The sequence below is a fragment of the Panthera uncia genome, assembly GCF_023721935.1.
Source record: "Panthera uncia isolate 11264 chromosome A3 unlocalized genomic scaffold, Puncia_PCG_1.0 HiC_scaffold_11, whole genome shotgun sequence".
In the NCBI taxonomy this organism is placed as follows: Eukaryota; Metazoa; Chordata; class Mammalia; order Carnivora; family Felidae; genus Panthera; species Panthera uncia.
In genome coordinates this window covers 10,771,613-10,790,297 of record NW_026057578.1, presented here as the reverse complement: position 1 = coordinate 10,790,297, position 18,685 = coordinate 10,771,613, and the positions used below count along the sequence as shown (strand labels likewise).

The following is an 18,685-nucleotide window of genomic DNA, read 5'->3' as shown; positions in this document are numbered from 1 at the left end:
GTTTGTCACTTCAGAAAAGGGAGATGAACAGGACCTAGTCGTTCCCTTCAAAAATCCATCGTGTCTAAGGGACAGGACCTATAGAGCACACAGTAGGCACTCGGGCACTGGAATAAAAAAGATGGTTGTTTTTACCTGCTAACGTTCCCCCTTGGAGCCACCCCTGGTACAAATGATGTGCCATTAGGAGGCCCTTCCTCCATTAGAGCAGAGTGTGCAGGACTCAGGTACACCAATTAAGAGTATTCTATCTCTACAGACACTGACTGGTAGAGTTACTTGGACATGTGCCCAAACAAGACTGACAGTGATGCTGAAAAGGATTCAGGACCTACTACTACATGCAGAAAGCAGAGGGAGGAAGGACACCTGTTCGACTTTTCCTAAACAAGAGCCAAGTACATGCCCATTTCTGCTTAAGCTTAGTTCATGTCCCTTGCAACCAAAAATCTTAGTAGACCACTGGGCAGTGGGACACAGAAGAGGAAGTGAGCAAGAGAAAAGATGAAGAACTTTATGCCAAGCAATTACATTTGTAAATTAAGTCCAGTAGGAAGAATAAGAGTTTGCCAGGAAGACAGTCATTCTGAAAGATGATGTGGCCCCTGGTTTCATTAAAACAAACACTGTATGAAAAGAATCACTTTCTAAATTCTAAAAGCTCAATGGCCTATTTATTTTTTATATTGATTTATTTTTTGAGAGAGCCTGTGAGGGAGGGAGGGGCAGAGAGAGAGAGAGAGAGAGACAGAGAGAGAGAGACACTCAAGCAGGCTCTACAATGTCAGTGCAGAGCCCAACGCAGGGCTCAAACTCACGAACTGGGAGATCATGACCTGAGCCGAAGTCAAGAGCTGGATGCTTAACTGACTGGGCCACCCAGGTGCCCCTAAATGACCTATTAATAAGAGTTAACATTTCCAAGTATTTTATTAACAACTGAAAATAAGTAGCATTTGGGTAAGCATATGCCATCTGATGAACTAGACTTAAAATATCAATTTTTGAGAATGATTTAAATTCACTGCTGCTGAATGATTCAGCCACACTCCTTCCTATTGATCTTTGAGAATTATATCCACACCTACTGATTGGGGCCAACACATTAAAGTTTTAGTAATAATCCTGGCCAAACTCCTACTCATGCACTTTCTTAGAAAGCACGAGTCAGATGGCAGAAATGAAAATCTGAGATCTGTAGCCCTAAGCTAGAGATGAAATGAAAACACGTATTGAAGACTCACCAAATACATACTCCTTCTACCCCTCCATATACCAAAAACAAAAACACTTCTCTACTCCACATACCAAGAGAGTAAATGAGGCAGAGTGAGTGTGTCTCATGAGGACGTACCATCTATACAGGCTGAATCTGTACACAGGAAGGACAATACTACCTCACTGTGAACTTTCCTTAGGAGCAAAGAAGCCATTATCTGAGAAAAAGAATTATCCTTTAGGAAGCAAAATCTCTGCCGAAAGGCTTGAATCAAGCTAGGTGTCATACTCAGGTTCTCCTGGGTTAGGAAGACGAACAGGAATCCGACAGACGGTGCTAGTTTATCTGGCTCAAGGCAAGGTTGGCAGGACCTGATGTACCAAGAGTCAATGAGGCTGGTCTATGTATGATAAGGTCCCTCACAAAGCCATCAGATCAAGGATAGCATCCTTTAGTCTCTGTTTTTAGGGGTACAAGAAAAGCAGAAAACATAACTGTGCCCACAGAAAGTTAAATCAAAAACAAAAAACCCAACCTTAAACCTTTGACCAGGCACAGATAAACAAGCCAGAAGAAAAAAAAAAAAGCCCCACATCAAACTTTTCCTTCAAGTGTGGATGTAACATGGGATTTTTCAGTATTACAATTCTTCATATTTTTATGTGCATTCTTATGTTTCCCAAGTTCTTAATAAGAACATATGGTGCTAATTTAACATGCCAGAAAATACGGAAGTAAATACGACAGCATGTCCTAGTTTCCATCACCCCCAAGTATAAGTGCAACTTTCTCGTATCTGGGAACCAAAATCTAAGCACATACCCGAATGACAACTAATGCATCAGTTATGTGAGTGATTATAACTTGTAATTATCTTAAGCAAATGTTTCTAACAATGCACTGAGAGCTAGCCAGGAATGGTTACTTCTTCCTGGTAACACCTAAACATAAGCTGCTTAGTCTAAAACCAGGGTTTTCAACACCCCCGACACCCCCTTTGAAGAGGAAACCCTGGTTTCTAAACAAATCTTAACTGAATTATAAAAAAGTAGAGGGACTCAGGTTGAAATGGGAAGAGAAAAAAGGAAAAGTCTGTTCCCGAGAATCTCCTTGAAATAGTTACTTGCCTAAACTGTTTCTAAAGCAAATATATATGCCAAGGTGGCAGTTGTGAAATGTAGAATCGGGACCTGGTGGGCAATCACCCAAAGCAAGAAGTTTGATGGCTACAGCAGAATTCCAGTAGTTTACTGAAAATCTCCGCTACCTAAAATTACAGTCTGATCAGAGTATGGTTATCAGAAGCCCACAATAAGCCTAAGGATTAAAGTACAGTTTATACTTTGATGTTGTCTTTTAAACCTTTCTACATCAAGCTGTAAAGAAAAATACACATCTGGGAAAATCTTTTACTGGGGGCTGGGGGTGGGATCAAAGGCCGGAAATTATGCCATTACTAGTGAAGAAAAATGGCAGTTGTTATTTTCTAAATTAATAAAGAATTAGGAAGACATTCAAACTACTACAATATAAACAATTACATTTTTGAAAACATCCTCAGTCCAAATTAACATGTAAGAAGAAATTCAGACCCTTGATATTAAGAAAACAAAGTATTCCAATGTTCTAAGGATTCAACTATTTATATAAAGATCTTATAACCCACACTGGGGTTTAAGGGTCAGATATATTTTAAGTTTAAATCGCTAACTAAATTTTATTTTTTAGGAAGCACAGACGTTTTAAGATTTTCATGAAATCTTCATGCTACCTATGATGTACTTTTTTTTTAAAACAGCTCTTGTGACATCTCTGTGGAAACATTTAGGACCCATTAAAATAAAGACTAGGCAGAAAGAAAACATTTCCATATTTGTGCGCTCACTCTTCCTCTTACCACCTCCTCAGCAACATATTTAATACCAGTCGATATCACAGAGCATAACTGTGGTTATTGTAAAACACAGTTTCTTTTATAATCAGTTAAGTGCTTATCTTTCCTGATAATTCTGGGATCAGAAGCAGTGAACAGACACATCTTATTTGCTTTTAAGGGTGTCACTAAGTCCTACATTTAAACTAAACCAGTCGTAAAAAAGTTTGTATGTTTGTATTTTGAAAAATAAACCCTGTAAAAGCCTTTCTAGAACAACCTTCCAATGAGTGACAGTGTTGAGAGCCCAGAGCCTAACATTCAGTCTGGAAGCAATCACCCTGCTCAATCTTTTTTTTTTTAAAGCCACAGTCCTGAACAGAAGCAGCTAATCTTTCAATTTCCTATAAACTTGGGCAAAAGACCTTGCAGATGCCAGAGGCTCTTCATAGAAAGGCAGCTCTAATTATCATCTCTCTTTCTCAATCCCAAATACCAGAGAATGTAACTGATAATCCAGGAGCAGAATGCTCTTCTGGATTAGCAGATAAAACTGTGCAGCATGAGAGGTAAGAAAACAAAGTTTAGGCTCCCTTCTCCTTAATTAACAGAAATTGTGAAGTAGTGTTGAGGCCACAACAGGGGTTTATTAGGAAAGCCCAGGAGGATGAGAAAGAGAAATTACTTTGCAAATGAAGACACACTTGTACCAAAAACTAAATCTGAATAATGAATTATTTTGCTTAGGATAATCATGTTAGAACCCTGTTAATAAAGAAGCAGGCAGGAAATGTAACCAATTTCTGTTTTATTCTTATCCACTAACTGCATTGACTTTTACTATTCTCTGATAATAATAAATCCCAATGGAGTTAATCTTGTCAAATACAAAACTGCCTCCAGAAAAAGACATTTTGACGTTCTTCAAGTCTTAACCAAATCAATGATTAAATTCCTTAAGCTTTCATACTATTTTTTTGGTAAGTAGATGGCAAGATGAGTATATTTATGCAAATATAGCATCCTGTACAACATTTGGTCATAGGAACACTTTTGGCCACTGTTGACGAACCATGGGTGAATCCCTCCCACAAGCAGCCCTGCTCTAAGATCATCTCTCTGCCTGATCACCTTGAGTGAGCACAGCACAGACCCTGCCAGGAAGCTTGTCCCACACCGGAAAGCTCTGTCCACAAGCCTAGAGCTCTCAGTCCGGGTACAGAAATCTTTAATCCTCTAGCCACAGGGCAGCCTTCCACGTTTTTCAGACCCTTTCTCCTCCCAAATATTCCCCCTTCTCCAAGTTACCCACACTCAGTTCTTTTCACCATTGCTTCTGCTATCACAGAAGCCAATCTCCAGTGGACAGGCTCCAGTCTGTCAATGTCTTTGGTGCCCTGAATAAACTTATTCCAGATATGCTAAATCAGAAGGTCAAATGGGACAACACTTCTCTAGTTCTGGATGTTACTGGGGTTTTTTTTCAAATTTTATTATTTTTTAAAAAAGTAATCTCTCTGCCCAACACGGGGCTCAAATTCATGACCCTGAGATCAAGAGTCGCATGTTCCACTCACTGGGCATGCCCTGGATATTATTTTTAAATTAATGCTCCTGAAAGGTGTTATTTGTGTTGGTGGCAGCCACCTCACATGTGACGATTAACCAAGATTTTTTTTTTTTTTTAAATATGTGCTGCGTGTTTCAGTATTAGGTGGTTCAGTTGGTGAGAAAAAAAAAATCTGTACTGAGTCCACGTCTGGTTTGAAGGGAAGTAATTATCAAGTCTTTAAGTATCTTTTCAAGTGAAGGGGCAAGAGTATTCAGATTCTAAAGTGGAACACTGAATCACTGAAAGAGCCTCAGGGTTGCCTAATCTAAACTCTTCTCATTTTACAGATTAGCAACTGAGGTGAAGCACCTGACCCAAGGGTGATCAGTTTGTCCGTGACAGAGCAGAGCTGGGTCTCAAGGTCATCTTCAGATCTAGGATGCAGCCCTCCTCCCATTACCCATTTGGACCAAGGTCTGATGTCTGACATTGGTAATAAACAAGAGCATGTCAAATAGATACATCTCCACGCGCCAAAACTTCAAAACTCAAGACTGAAATGACCTTATACAAGCTCAACTAAACTAGCTCAAGAGGTGAAACTGGGATTAAGAATTCGCACATATATCAGGTCAGATGGCCCCGTGAGATCCAGAGAACTGAAACAAGAACTGAGTTCTGAGACCACTTGCTCTAAAGTGCTCTTACCATCACCATGAATGCCAACTCACTAAACAGTCACACTGGAAGGACATTTAAATCGTAATAATACCTTCAAAACGAAAACCACAACCTTTGTATCCCTAAGTAAAACGACAGCTTTTCAAAAACAGACGTATCCTATGTCTCTCTTTTACCACCTTCCAATTATCAATACTCGAACCATGCTACTCCAAAAACTGCTTGGGAAAGAAGAGGCTTTGGTGATCCTTTTTCTTTTTCTGGAGAACAGGGTTAGGCAGGAGGCTGGTCTGCTTTCAACTACCTCTTAGGCTGTTTTTGGCAAATAAAGTTCCATTCATTTTTGTTACAAAAGCAACCGGGAAATAAAAACATACATCCACATGAAAACCTATACCCGAAATGTTCTCACAGTAATTATTAGCACCCAAGGAGAAACAACCCAAATCTCCATTAACTGTTAAATGGATAAATCAAATGTGGTATATTCATACAATGAAATGACTCGGCCATAAAAAAGTACTGATCTATGCTCCAACACAGATGAAACCTGAAAACGTCGTATGAAATATAATGTAAAAGAAGTGAAAGACATCAGCTGCCAGAGGCCACTTGTTATATGATTCCATTTACACAAAAGGTGCAGAATAGGCAAATCTACAGAGACATAAAGAGTAAAGCTGCCAAAGGCTAGAGGAGTTGGGGGGAAGGTTGAAGGTGACTGCTAATGGGGACCCGGTTCTTTTGTGGGGTGATGGCTGCACAACTCTTTGAATATACAAAAAAAAATCATAGATTTCATGGGGCTGAATTGCATGGTGTAGGAGTTACATCTCAGTAAAACTGTGACAAAAGAAAAAGGCAACTGGAGCTAATGTAACAAAATGTAGAAAAGGCACGGAACACAAATAATCATACCCAAAGGCAAGGGTAACATTGGGTATATTTATCCTTCTGGATTTTTACACACACGCAATTTTTCTTTCTTTTTTTTTTTTTTAACGTTTACTTATTTTTGAGACAGAGAGAGAGCATGAACAGGGGAGGGGCAGAGAGAGAGGGAGGCACAGAATCTGAAACAGGCTCCAGGCTCTGAGCTGTGAGCACAGAGCCCAACGCAGGGCTTGAACTCACGGACCGTGAGATCATGACCTGAGCCGAAGTCAGACGCTTAACCGACTGAGCCACCCAGGCGCCCCGCAATTTTTCTTTTAAAAGGAAATGCATCTATGCATCTCAAGCATTTAGTCATGCAGCAAGAAAAGCAATGCTGGCTGAGAGTTTTTAAATTTTTATTCTAAGAACTGTGCTTTCCTTCCAACAAGGTAAATGCTAGCACAAATGGCTCTTCTTCACATAAAATGTGGTTAGCCTGAAATGAACGGAGGTATGCTTCTATTTATTTAAAAACAATTTTTTTTATACCTTAACTAATGTCTCCACCCAACATGGGGCTCCAACTTACAACCTGAGATCTAGAGTTGCATGCTCCACCAACTGAGCCAGCCAGGCACTGGAGAGATGCTTTTAAATCAATTTATATTGTGTAAAAATACACGTAACAAAATTTACCATCTTAACCATTTTTAAGTATACAGTTCAGTGGTACTAAGCAGTCATAATACCATTTGACCATCACCACCACCCATCTCCGGAACTCTTTTCGTGATGCAAAAGTGAAACTCTATACATTAGGCAATTAACTCCCCATTTCACTCCCCTCTGCACCAGGCGACCACAATTCTACTGTCTCCATGATTTTGACTGCTAAGTATTTCACGTAAGTGGAATCACAAAGTCTTTTTGTGACTGGCTTTTCCTTTTGCACAATGTCTTCCAGGTTTGTACGTGTTAACCTGTGTCCGAATTTCCTTCTTCAAAAAAAAAGTGTTTTTTTTGTTTTTTGTTTTTTTAACGTTTATTCATTTTGAGAGACAGAGAGAGACCAAGCCCAAGTGAGGGAGGAGCAGAGAGACAGGGAGACAGAATCCGAAGCAGGCTCCGGGCTCTGAGCTGTCAGCACAGAGCCCGACGCGGGGCTCGAACTCACCGCGAGATCATGACCTGAGCTGAAGTCAGACGCTCAACCGACTAAGCCACCCAGGTGCCCCCAAATGTCCTTCCTTTTAAAGGCTGAATGATATTCCATGCTATGTACGTGCCACATTTTGCAGTTGATGGGACACCTGCGTTGCTTCCACCTTTTAGCTACTATGAATACTGCTGTGAACATGGGTGTACAAGTATCTTTTTACACAGTAATTCTGTCTCCACAGCGGTTCTACCACTTCCATTCCCATCAACAGTGCACAATGCTTCCAATTTCTCCCCATCTTCACCAACATCTGTTAATTTTTTATCACAGCCCTCTTAATGCGTATGAGGTAGTATTTCATCGTAGATGTGATGTGCATTTCCTTAATGACCGTGAAGGGTACTGAGCATCTTCATGTGCTTACTGGCCACTTGTATGTCTTCTTTGCAGAAAGGTTTATTCAAGTCTTTGCCCATTTAAGATATGCTTTCACATGTAAAATATACTTGGGATTTCCAAGACTTAGAATTAAAAAATGAAAAATATCTTGTAAGTACCTTTTCAAAAATATTGACATGTTGAAATGACCATACTTTGGATTTACCAGGTTAAAAACACATTACAATTAATTTCATTTTTAAATTAAATGTTAACATTAAATGAAATTAAAAGTTAAAATGTGGCTATTGGAAACACAGACGAACCTTGAAGACATTAGGCTAACTGAAATAAGCTGGTTACAAAAGGACAAATACTGTGATTCTACTCATAGGAGATACTAAATGTCACTACTGGAAAATCTGAGGCAACAATGCTGAATATGGAACCAAATAAGGTTTGGTAATAATTTTATCAGCATGGACAGTCTGGTTCGAAATCAGAGGCATTTATCATTGATGAGTCTCTGCCAAAACTGTGAATATTAAGCATCTGTTAAGATTTCTTTGCACAGAACAGATCTTCTAGAGCAGGTCCTGGATGTACAGGAACGTTGAAGGCCTTTGTAAAATTCTGGACCTTTTGGACAGTATTAAATGAATGACTCTATGGTAACATACTAATGGTCCCCAACTGTTGAGTACTCAAAACAAATCTCAGTGAAGGGGTGCCTGGGTGGCTCAGCTGGTTAAACATCCGACTCTTGATTTTGGCTCAGGTCATGATCTCATGGGTTAGTGAGGTTGAGGCCCACATCTGGCTATCCACAGACAGTGCAGGCCTGCCTGGGATTCTCTCTCTGTCTCTCTGCCCCTCCCCTGCTTGTGCTCGTGCACTCGTTCTCAAAATAAATAAACTTAAAACATGTAGCAGTACAGAAAAGATTTTCAAAGATTTTCCACGTGTTAAATTTTTAAATGACTTTACATTTCTTTCAAATGGTTATAAAGGTAGAACTGCAAAAGGGGAGAGGTCCTAACAAAAATAAATTAGGAAGGCTTTTCAAAGGTGACACAGTGATGAAAATTTAAGTTTACTAAGTTTTGTTTTCTTCATGTGGTGTGGCTCACTAATATCAAACCACGAATCTAGTGGGAAAGAAACAGCCCCATTCACATTATCTTCAAAACTACAATTACACTGTGACTCAAATGTTTTATTTTAAATACTCATCACAGGCGAATCCAGAGTTAGTAAAACTATGACCTGAAATTATAATTGATACAGTGTGGTAAAGAGGTAGTCATGGCTGTAAATTACAATCACTATGAATCATTTTTTAGCAGAGACTGATCTTCCTGATCTCAACTGATGGACTTAAGAACCCTTAAAATATGCAAGAAGACAAGGGTGCCATCTCAGTATCCAAAGCAAAGAAAGTCTATTGAAAAGATCTTGCTCGGTTTCTTCCCCTCTGCTAGATCTCTAGCAATCTACAATGGTGGCTGGCACATAGCAGGCACTCAACACACGTCGACGGAATGAACAGTCCCTGCCTAGAAAGGACTTACAGAGATGACACCCCATAAATACACACAGGAAAAGAAGCAAAGTGTCAGATGTGTGACAAACTAAATGCACTGAGGTTTCATAAAAGGGAGAATTCATTCGCAGCAGGGGAGCTCAGGAGAAGGTGGGAATAGAGGCTAAGCTGGGGCCACTAGGTTAGTTGAGAATCTGCATTCACTGCAAAAAAAAAAAAACAACAAACAAACAAAAACAAACAAACAAACAAACCCTTGCTGGCACACAGTTCCAGAGGTGGGAAAGGAGTTTTAGGAAGTACTGCACAGAGTCCAGAATGGCTGATATGTCAAGCTTCTGAGTAATAATGAATGACAAGGTTGGAAGGGTAGGTCGGGGACAGGAAAGAAGCCTCGAGTGTGAAGCTAGAGTCTGCTGCTATGTCTGGCAGGCACCGAGACGCTGCAGATACTAAAGTAGAGAAGTGATACAGTTCTTTTTTTTTTTTTTTTTTTCCCAACGTTTTTTATTTTTATTTTTGGGACAGAGAGAGACAGACAGAGCATGAACGGGGGACGGGCAGAGAGAGAGGGAGACACAGAATCTGAAACAGGCTCCAGGCTCCGAGCCATCAGCCCAGAGCCCGACGCGGGGCTCGAACTCACAGACCGCGAGATTGTGACCTGGCTGAAGTCGGACACTTAACCGACTGCGCCACCCAGGCGCCCCTAGAAGTGATACAGTTCTAATGGCACTTTAAGAGAATGCATCTGGCCATGGTCGGCAGGTCCCATTTAAAAAAGGCCTAAAGGAAGTCTATAAAGAGTGGCATACCAGGCCTAAGCAACTGTCAGAATTGCCTGAGAGAGCTTACACCCGTTTCAGACCTATGCGATCTGAAAGGTCTGCAAAATCACCAGAGCCTTAGGTACAAGGTAAGGTAAGGTAAGGTAATACGATATTGAAGTGATAGCAAAAGGTGAAGTTCAAGGCTGAACCCTATAGCCTACATTAAAATCTGTTTTCCAGTAAGACTATATTGTTTTTATGAACAAAAATTTAGCTGACCTATCAGCCACATGTAAAATTGTTACCTCACAGCTTCAAACTTCTGTAACAAATAGGGACACAACAAAGTTTTCCTCTGCTCAAAAGAAAGATGGTACAATGTAGTGATTAAGAATACAGCTCCAGCTCCAGAGCTGGACAGATCTGTGTTCAAATATCCTTACTCTTGCCACTTACTAGCTTTGTGAACTTAAAAATGTTACTCAACCTCTGGAGGTCTGTTTCCTTATGGTATAACCAGAAGGACACTATCCCCATTGTTCAAGTGCCAGAAGGATTAAATGAGATGACACCAGTTAATATTTATAGCAGTTATCATTATTATCTTAAACCAGATCAGATACTGGAATAATCACTTTGAAAATTATGAGCTCACACCACAGTATATATAATCTTTTTTAAAAATATGGACTATTATTCCTGAGATTCAGACGTGGTTGCCATATACCTGTTCCTATACACGTTATAACGCGCATTCACACACATAACAGTGCTTTCACAGAAAATGTTTATGGGAGCTTTTCATGTTAAAGAGTTAGCATATTCTTAACTTCACAAACTCTGCGGCACTTAAAACGTTTATGCAATAGCGTATCTGCAGGTACCCACAATAAGCCTAGGTGACTTACAGTCACATAGAAACTTAAAGGTGTGATCTAGATTTTGCATATTTATTATTTTAAAAAGCATGTGGGTCACTTCTCTTTTAAGAAGACTTTCAGACTACAAGACTAGTGCCTGTAACTGGAAACTCCCTATTACTTGGGAGTATTTGGATTTCAGATGAGATTCCTAGCTGTGACCGCCAGAATCTACAGAACACCAATGGAACCAATGGCTTTCAGGGTGCACTTCTGAGAGTGTGCTGAAACTGTTAAGATATATACATGGATGGAAGGGGAGATGAAGCCAGAGGGACAAGATGACAGCTGAGCAACTGGAGGTGTGGTCCCTAACCCTTTATTGATATTACATACTGGAGTAGACGCAATTTTACGTGACAGGGAGAAAGATGCCTCACAGCTTACCGCCCACCCCAAAAGGATGGAGACCATCTCTAACACCCTAATCTAACTTCAGAAGGTATGAGACGGGGAGGATTTCCCAATTTACTCCGTTTTAAACAGGCATTCCGGCAAGGCAGGGACACAGCGTTGGGGCACGACTCCAACGCTTTGGTGCCTACGTAAGAACCCCATAGCTTAGTGCTGCTGCTGTCAATTTAGGTGGACAACCTGGCTTAAGAGATATGTGAACAAGGGAAATCGATTCACAAGTGGGCCTAAGAAGACATCTAGGTACATCTACTTTTAATCATTCCAGTGACATGTCCTTGTCTTCGCATCTAAATCGCCTAAGACGAAAAACAGGTTATTTTTAATCCCTTAATGGTAACATTTCCATGCTCTATCAAAACTACTCAAATAATTTTCCCAGAGTAAGGGAAAGGTTAGTTTTCTCCTCATCCATGAATAAAAGAATAATTTACTTGAATCACCTCAAGTTTTTCTAAGCTACCTCCAAAGAGTCAAAGTTTAGGCAAAGCTTTCTTTGTAGCAGAAGCATTATTCTTGCAGCAGGCTTTGCCACTTGCTGGCTCAACCCTCACACCTTCTGCAGAGAAGTTTTTTCTTGGTGTTGTTTTTAAGCCTAACTGATTCAGAACCAGGACTTTGAGCCCACTGTGTAAGACACTTCCAGTCTCCCTTTCACGAGAGCAAGAACTCCAACTACTGACTTACGTTTACAACCCCAACTTAAAATTTTAATGAGTTTTTCTGTACTTCCACCAGACAGAAGTTTTTTCAGATGTATCACATTTCAAAAGAAACCACTCATACAGGTTTTCAATTGTTGCCAGTTCCCACCAGAAAAAGATGCAGATTTTCAAGGGAAGCACAGGTTTCCACACGAAACTCTTCAACGGAGCACAGAGGGTTCAGAAAAAGGAAAGGCAGAAGGGCAAAAGCCAGCAATTATCTGTCTAAGCAAAAATAACTGCTCAGAGGAGAGAAGGAATAAGACTGCCCTAAACCAAAACACTGGAAAAAGCAACAGGACCACAAACAAACTTTCTTTTTAGATCCTTGGACAGGCAACTCCAAACTAGACACACACTACTTCAACTAACCACCCCCCAGCACAATTTTCACCGGTGCTCTCTTGCCAGCCTCTTTGTGAAGCCCACTTAGGATCCTTGGGTACTCTCTGATACAGAAGCACAAAACATCACCATGAAGCATTCGTGTGTGCCCTCATCAGCCAAACAGCACATGGGAGCCTATAAAAGCCTATGTTCCAGGCACAGGCCTGGCACAGACACATTCTGTAGCTCACTTCATCAGTGCATGTCGCAGTGCCTTGATTTGCCCACTTGTGAAACAAGGACAATCCTGAGAGGGTTGAGAATGGTTTCATAAAGTGCCTGGCAAATAAAACAGGCATACCGTTAATATTATAATACCATAAAGGCCAGCAAAGAGGCCTTTCCACTCACAGCTCACCCTTACTAAAATCATCAACCAAGTCATGTGAAAAGTGACACATAAACAGCAACAAGCCACAGCTGAGTGACTCAATTATAACTCTATACCCTTACTGGAGAGGGAGTTAGGATGTGTAGGGATTTATTTTTAATTCTAAGGGATGGTCAAACAATGCACAAGTCTCCTACAGTAGATCATGTGCATGCTTTTGAGTTAAACCTTAACCTTAAGTCTTAAACTGCAGTATATGTTCAGGGCAGTCTTCCCTTAGTAAACTCTACCAAAAGTTCTCATGCTCTCCTTAATCTCTGAACCTTCATTTTTGGAACACTGCTGACATTCTGGAGATTTCAGTATTTCTCTAGCTGCTGTGTTAGAACTAAACCAGGGATCAACAAAAGCAAGGCAGCTTGTGAGTGCACTTCAAAGAACTACAGGCAGAGGCTAGCTGCTGCAGACACGGAGAGGACAGAACCCAGATGGAAAGAATGAAAGGAACTTTGCATTTTACACTCATTAGAAAATGTGCGCCCTCAATCAAAATGGTTCCTTTATGTAGCTGGCTCACATTTTATCTGTGACTTCCTAAGATAGACACATATATCACAATGTAATCAAGTACACATCTCTGTACCCCAGTTTGAGAAGCTTGATAATACGTGAGGAGAGCCTTCTTCCAGTGAAGCAGAATATGGATTCTCATTTAAGCAGACTCCTAAACTGCCAGAGAGCAAAGGTAGGTCACAACCAAAACATAGGTCTAAGGAGTACTAAGACCCTGAGAGACTGAGGGAGCACAATCAGCCTTTCCCTCACTTTGTAATTAACAGGATCAGGCTATAAAAAGCATAAAGTCACAATGGAATTGTGGCCACTCATGCTGGGCCAAACACAGATGGCCTCTTTCATAAAGTAGCTCAATGATTAAGGCAGAAAAGTGCCAATGAGTAAATAAGAAATGGCTTCTACGTTCAAAATTATCAATTCAGTTAGCGTGGGGTGGTTTCTCACCAATTTTAAATGCCAAGTTTCCAAACTAACATAAAATGTATAACTGACAGTGATGCACAGCAGCAAAATATGGCCATTTGTCCCAGACTTAATGTCACAGGCTCTTAGAAAACTAGGGGAAGAAAAACTTCCTAAGTTTGTGAGGCTAAGAACATGTCAGGCTCTGTGAATCTAACTAAATTATTTACTTAGGGGAGCAAAGTTTTACTTAATGTTCATGTCTCTTAGGCAAATAAATGAAAGTTAAACTCCCCATGAAAAGTATTTTATCTTCTGGAAGACATAACAGACTTTAAAGTGAAAGTCTTTTAAAAGTCCAGGATGAACACGTGGATTATCACACAACAGTTTTGAGCATCTTGGTAAAAACTACAAATTAGCTTCTAATCTTATCGTAAAATAAAATTTTTCATTTTTTTGTACTTTTCACATTTCTTAAAAGTTCATCTAAGATTTTAACAGGTTATTAAAAAAAAAAACTACAACGTCTAATTCATTTTTTCCATAGTTAACATACTGTTTCCCAACCGCATCTCTAATGCATGGACTTTGTATTTAATAACAGGCCAGTCATTTTCAACTCTAAAAAAGCGGGTTGTATTTGAAGTGTGTATATATACACACGCCCATTAATGGACTCAACCTGCCAAAGTCTATTACAACTTATGCAATTTTTGTTACTTATATATAGTTCCCAAAAGACAAAAATACTACTGAAATTCTGAGGTTTTTTTTTTCAATCTCTCTCTACCCAAGTATCGATTCCTACCTGCTCCTTTTTAACAGATCAGCCATATCATCCTCGTTAAAGTAATTCCCACAATTAAACATGTAGCCGGCGTGTGTACATCTTAAATATGTGAATCAACAGACTGCTAAATATCTACATTTTAAAATACTGACAACTATATTCAGTAGATATTTTTCAAATTTTGTGGATAGTTACTAGTAAAGCGACCTTATTTAATTCTCCTTTTCATAATCAAATAAGTATGTGCATTTACATTATAACAAAAACCAAAAGCCATTTTTACTTGATAAAAGCCTATTAGCTGGTTATTTGGTAGCAACTACATGTTCACGGAAAGGCCTATTCTAATCAGAGACTCTTTCTGGTTTTTAAAAGCTTAGCAACTCTTCAGACTGGGTCATCAAAAAACAAAAACAATAATTGTGAACTTACTTGACACTTAATCTGTTCAACATGGTGACGTTTTATTTTAATATAAATAGTATTAGAACTTTTCCTGCACTCTGGTTTAAGGAAAAAAAAGAGAAATTTAAGCAAAACAAATTCACAGTGGGTATGTTTACAACCAATGACTTCCAGGATAGCCAGGGCCAGAAATCTTTAGAGATTCAAAGCCCAATCTCCTAAGTTTTCTATACAGAGACTTTAAGAACCAGAATCAAAGATTTGGTTGGTTCAATGTATAGCAGCCTCTAATAAGGTAATTTCAGTAAATTTCCAACAAGGTCCAAGATAAATTAGGAATTTCTATTAAAAGTTCAATTAAACAGAATACCCATCCCCACCCTCTGGTTTATTAAGGCTTTTTTTTTTTTTTTCTTTTCTGTACTTTTAACAAGCCCTCATAGGTTTACCTAAATTCCAGCCTTCAAGCCCAATTGTTTCACCTTTTATTTATTTATTTTGACTAGTAAAACCAGGAAACCTTGAAACTGCAAAATACATGCTTTCTAAGAGATCACAGCAAGTTTTCCTGTAGGGGAAAAATGGCTATTACCACTAAGGACATCAGTTAACACTGTATCGTATGTATAATTTGCCAAAGCAAACAAAAGCACCTTCACAAACTTCACCTCAAACATGCACTCAAGTAAGTTGTTTTCAAATTACTCATTTAAAAACTCATACAAGTATATACCAAAGACCAAGTACAGGTCAAAATTATACTTGTTTAATAAATACTGAGCAGTTTTTAAAATTATAAATAATACCACTTAGATTTAGTATCTGATTCTTGAAGTCACTAAAAAATTGCAAAAACAGTATTTAATTGTCTCCAAATGGACTATCTGAACCAAACTGCCTCCTTTTCACTCACCAAAATGTTACTTGGCAGCAAATGCTCAAGGAAAATTCTCCCTTAAGCACCAACTGAATAACTGTGTCTATCAAAGAATACATCCATTCATATCCCCACAAATTTATCTTGGTGTATCTATATAAAACTTGCAACAAAGTCTTAAAGTACCCTCTGAGTATCAACTACCACTGTCAGTCATTGGTAGCGAGTTCATGTTCATGGAAAAAGTCTGTTCTGATCAGAGAATCTCCAAGGTTTATAGAAGCTTAGCAACTCTTGAGACTGGTCATCAAGATAACAGTAATTGAGAACTTAACTTTATACACAAGAGTGCAGAATGCAAACCATTCAAACAATATTAGCAACTTAAAAAATTTTTGTCTTAAACAAGCCATTAAGTCATTTCTCTGTTCAGAACCCACGACTGCAACCAGCTCTAACCGGTTCCTTGAGGAATGTGGCTAGGCTGATATTTTGGAAGTGTTGGCTTTGGTGGTGACCAAGGAGGAAGAAGTCTCTGGCCTCCCTGTTGCTGCAGTTCCCACCCTCCAAAATGAATATACCCACCGGTGTGAATTGACAATGTGGTCCAAAGAGCAAGGCAGGAACGGAGTCCAGATCCTCAAAATGGTAGTACAGGGCATAACCACTAGGCCACCTATCAGTTCAGTACAAAAAGTACAACCCTGTGCATCATGGTGCAAAAGCTGGGGCCTAGGTTTCGCATTGTGCATCTCACACCTATGGAAATAACAAGAGGAGTAAAATCTATAGAAATCAACACACCCTAAGAAGGTGGGTGCTCACAGAAGACCGGTGTCAACACTTTTGCAAAGGTGGTTGGCTACTGAGGATAATGAACGGCAATTACAAGTCCAAAGTTGGAAGGCAACAAAATTTGACAATCAACTCTGTTGAGTCTGACAACGAAGAACTCAACATGGGCTCGATGTTTACCAACAAGGCTTTGCAAATCATGACACCCATCTACATGCTCATGAAAATTACTACCCCACTGAAATCTAACATCCCTCGAGAATGGTTTTTAACTCTCAAAGACTGGGAAAGATTTGGGCCGTGAAGAGAGGAGGTTATCAGCAATACTCCCAAACCCATTACTCTCAGGTTTTAAACTTTCCCCTTTACCACCTGACCTTGGAAAGACATGGTGACACATTCAAAGCTTAAGGTGGAAGAATTCCAGAGAACAGGAAATCTGTGTACCAAGGATGTGCCAAGAACAAATGTGGATTGTCAGGGTCAACAGTTGTGAACAAGTCAAAAGACAGAACTTCTAAAATGCTGGGTGGATTCTTTAAAAGAAATAAAATCACCGCTCTTGACTCACTTAATCCTTCGCCATGTTGCTGTCAGCTCACCAACTAAGAGTGCGAGAGCGTGTCTTGCTGGGTCCATTTTCCCATGGTCTGTAGAAGGCGCTGTGAAGCACATCCTGTTCTAGCTCTGGGGCCCTTCCCCCCTCTGCAGCCTTACCCAGTGCAGGGAATGCGCCCCCTACTGACTCCAACACTCATCGCCTTTAGCCGACTTGGCTGCGGTGCATTTTGGGTGGGGGCTGGTATTTTCTTCGTGGCCATAAACCAGAAGCAACAATGCAGATTTATAAAGAAACTGTATCAAGCTACCCAGGAGATTTTTTTTGTTTGTTTGTTTCCTCCTGAAGGTTCAAGACACTGGCACGAGAAACATCAGGGATAGGAATTGGGCGTGTGGGGATGGACAGCATTAAAATGGCAAACACAGGAAGCAGTTTGGTTCTTTTTCCCTCCTAAGCCTTTGTCTGAGAAATGGGGTTATGGCAAGAACTGTCCAGAGGAACTGGTGAATGCAAGAACATCAAGAAGACTCAGTGTGGACACACGTGTAACTAAAAAGGGTATCAGACCTTAGTGCCTGATCTTGGGCAGAAGAGGAAGAGAAGCAATCGCGCCTTTTCCAGCAGACAGGCATCCAGGTTGGGGGGAGGGGGAGGGGAAGGCAGGCAGGCAGGCAGCCCAGAGGAAAGAGAGGTGAATAAAAGGGTGCTCAAAGAACTCCTCCCCATTCATTGCATTAAAAAAAAAAAATCTTTTCGCAGCTTTCTGAATTTCCATTTTTTACCGTCTTACTGCAAAGTTGGGGCTCAGAATGCTCGGAAGAGGTCGTGCTGACCAGGCAGCTGCGACTCTGAGAAAAGGGGGTGGCGGTGGACTCCGTGGTTAGGATAGGAGGGGAGCTGGCATGTTAGGGAGGAAGGGTTGCAAGGCAGAGGCACAGACTTTCCACTCCCGTGCCATGCATGCTCCCCGCCCCCCAATCTGTCCCCCCTCCCCCCAGCTAAGGGTGGGCAGACCTGGCAGAAGGCTCGTCCCAAGCACTGGGGGTGTGCGTGGGGGGCTCGTTTTGGGAGGAGGGGGGGGGAGGACGGGAAGAAGGGATTAGTTCCAGGGATGGGAGCTGCTCGCTTCTTGCTGGGGGCGGGGTGGAGGGAGATGCCATCAGCGGCACGAGCTCCGGGGGCCAGGCTGGCTGCTGGCCTCGGCGGGCTCACGGGGCGGGGAAGGGGGGTCGGGCTGCAGGAGGAGGCGCCTGGACCCCGGAGCGGGGCCCGGGTAGCGGTCCGCGCCGGGGCGGGCGCTCCGTCAGCACCGGAGTAGGCGAAGGAGCGTGTGCGGCCGGAGGGCTGGCGGGGGAAACAACAATGCGCCCGCGGGGCCGGCTCGGCGGGAGCGGGGCCGGGCGGCGGGGTCGGCGCGCGGCGGCCGCCGGGGCTTACCTTGACTCGGCCTCGAGGCGCGCGCGGGGCC

At 41.1% G+C, this 18,685-nt stretch overlaps 1 protein-coding gene across 4 annotated transcripts in view; it reads right to left on the bottom strand.

Moving 5' to 3' along the window:
* The window catches only part of ADNP (activity dependent neuroprotector homeobox), a 29,756-nt gene extending 11,071 nt beyond the window's left edge, over positions 1 to 18,685 (bottom strand). Inside the window, exons 1-2 of one of the 4 annotated variants that reach the window (XM_049649864.1) lie at positions 18,655 to 18,685; positions 15,011 to 16,619 (exon numbers count right to left, since the gene is read on the bottom strand). The gene's annotated coding sequence lies outside the window, so the exon portion shown is untranslated. Of the gene's footprint in view, positions 1 to 15,010; positions 18,626 to 18,654 lie in introns of those variants that run through there. The other 3 variants (XM_049649866.1, XM_049649867.1, XM_049649863.1) reach the window with 3 other exon arrangements.